This window comes from Mus pahari, chromosome 14 (genome assembly GCF_900095145.1).
Source record: "Mus pahari chromosome 14, PAHARI_EIJ_v1.1, whole genome shotgun sequence".
NCBI lineage: Eukaryota > Metazoa > Chordata > Mammalia > Rodentia > Muridae > Mus > Mus pahari.
The window spans coordinates 44,640,660-44,643,439 of record NC_034603.1 but is presented as its reverse complement, the minus strand read 5'-3'; positions in this window follow the sequence as shown (position 1 = coordinate 44,643,439).

Sequence of the window (2,780 nt, the reverse complement as noted above, 5' to 3'; positions counted from 1 at the left end):
GTAGTCCTGGCTGTCCTGGAACTCACTCTGTAGACCAGGCTGGCCTCGAACTCAGAAATCTGCCTGCCTCTGCCTCCTGAGTGCTGGGATTAAAGACCTGCGCCACCACGCCCGGCTCCAATCTCAGTTCTTGAGCTAGGTAAACTTTGAGAGCCATGAAGGGAGCCAGGACCTTCCGGGCTTTAAATCATTCTGTCTCCTCGATTTCCCCAACCCCCCTTTTTCCCCCCTCATTCTGATCTCCCTTTCTGTCTGCATCTGTTTTCTATTTGATGCTAAATTCATTGATCCTGGGGTTTCCTCTATATGTGCGCGGCGTGTGTGTGTGTGTGTGTGTGTGTGTGTGTGTGTGTGTGTGTTCTGTGATATAGGAAGTTCCTCACAGATGTTCATTCTTGGTGTAAGAGGCAGATGTAAACTGAAGTTTCGAAGAAGCTTCCTCTATATTCAAACAAACAAACAAACAAATGCTCTGCAGTTTGTACTTGGCTGGCTCAGGACAGATGAAATGCTGCAGATTGGGATCCAAAATGCTCTTGATTTATAGCAGACCCTGTAACAACCTAATAAGACCGAATGGAAATTACCTGCATTTATAGGTCAATTTTTTTTTTAAGCCTCCTGTCTCCATTCATCCTGTCAAATTGCCCAAGAGCTGCGTGTCCTGTAAAACCAAGAATCATTGTGGTACTTATTTATGGCCAAAAGGCAGAGTGATAGAAAGGAGTGGCTCTCTTTTCTGGCTGTGTGACCTTGGACAGATCACTAAACTTTTCTGAACTTTAGTATCTCCAATCATAAATCATAAACAATGGCATGGTTGCCTACCAGAGCGGCTATGTGAGTCAAAAAAGTCAGCTATAAAATATTTTATCAATTACAAGCTACTCAAAAATGTAAGATGATGTCCCTCCTAATCTATTTAAATGAGCATCAGAAGAAATAAGGGCCGGTACTAAGTCATAGGTTTCCACAGCAACACTTTCGGAATCTGTTGGCAGTGGCTCAGATCCCCACCTACCACTCCCATCTCAACTGTGTACACATATGTAGAAAGTGCTCTGAGAACAACATGTTTTATAGCACTATGTAAGTGCAAAGAACCCATGATGCAAGTTGATTGTCACATACCCACCTTGATGTTGCCAAGATAAAGTCTCCAGTGGAGATTACCCAAGTCCTAAGACATCTGTGAGGAATGGAGAACGAACGTGTGTTCTCCTCAGTCCCTGACATGAGCTTGAGTAGAATTTGAAATTTTGTCTTTCATGAAATGAGACAAATGGCTTGATTTTATTTTGGCTCACATTACTGCTGCCCCATTTCCTCTAAGATGTGTTCCTAATAGATATAAATCTATTAAAAAGACTAAGCATGATTCTGTGGCAGGTTAGCCAGCATTGTCTGTGACTCAGAGTCCACGGGGGGGGGGGGGATAGGGATTAAGAAAACTGTCCTTGTGCTGGCAAAGTGGCTCAGAGATTAAGGAACCTTGCCACCAAGCCTGATGACTTGAGTTTGAACCCTGGGACCTGCATGTTAGAAGGGGAGGATTCCTGCAAGTTGTCCTCTCACAAGCAGGCCACTCCAAACACAAATAAATAAATAAAAATAAATAAATAAATAAATCTTTAAAAATCATAAAGAAACTTACCTCGAAATTAAACATTATTTTATTAAAACTTTTTTAAAATTTTATAAACTGTTTTGATTTGCTTCATTGCTGGGTATTAGCCAGGCTCTTACGCGTACTAGGTAAGTGTTCTACCACAGAGCTAAACAAATGCTCTTGAGTTCTTATTGCGATGAAAATACCTGCATTAGTCAGAAGTTAAATTGTGTAGCAATAATAACAACAACAACACAAATCATTCCAATCTGATGGCTTAATCCAGAGTTCTGTCTCTCATTTACCCATGAACAGGAAGCTCTGGTTCCTGGGGATATTCAGAACACCAAGATGGCAGGTGTCCCGACATCTCTCCACAGCTGCCATGTCTAGGGACAACGACGACGACAACAACGACACCCATTTTGCTTAGCTTTGTCCAGAGGTGACATTACACATTCTATCTATAGCCCCTTGACTAGAAGTCCTGTGGACATCCTGATACCAAGTAAATTGAAAACAGGATGGGCCAGGGACACTCGGCAAGTATAAAAGTCTTCTCCCTCACTGTCCTCAGCCCCCAGAAGAGGCTGGGTGATTCACACACCTCCATCCTCATCACAGCACCACAGAGTGAGCTGCAGTGGTTCTGACTCTCAGCTCAGCCTCAGGCTGCTTGTGTGACTGAGCAAGCCATGTTAGCCTCCATTTCCACACCTGTCCAGTGGAGATTCCAATGCCCACCTCTGCATGAGCGAGCAAGAGAGACACTCTGTGCTTGTCATCACTGGGAGGGCACAAAATGTCTAAGGTGAGAATTCTTTCCCAACAGCTCTGATGCAGCAGATTATCTCAAAGACTATGGGACCCTTCCCAAAGACATCATGGCCAAGGTGATTGTAAATTATCTTTGCTTGTAAGTTCTCTGGAAGTAATCCAAGATAGGATGAACACGGACACCATTCTTGGAGTGGGAGGTGCGGTTTCGTTCTGTCGTGTAACCTTTGCTGCTTCTGTGATACCCTCTCCCTGACTCCAGCATCTAAGCTTTATAGATCAGCCTGAGTGTGAATCCCAGTTTAGTCATCCTGTTTAGTTAGCAAGCATTCTGAGCCCATCTTCTCTCTCTCTCTCTCTCTCTCTCTCTCTCTCTCTCTCTCTCTCTCTCTCT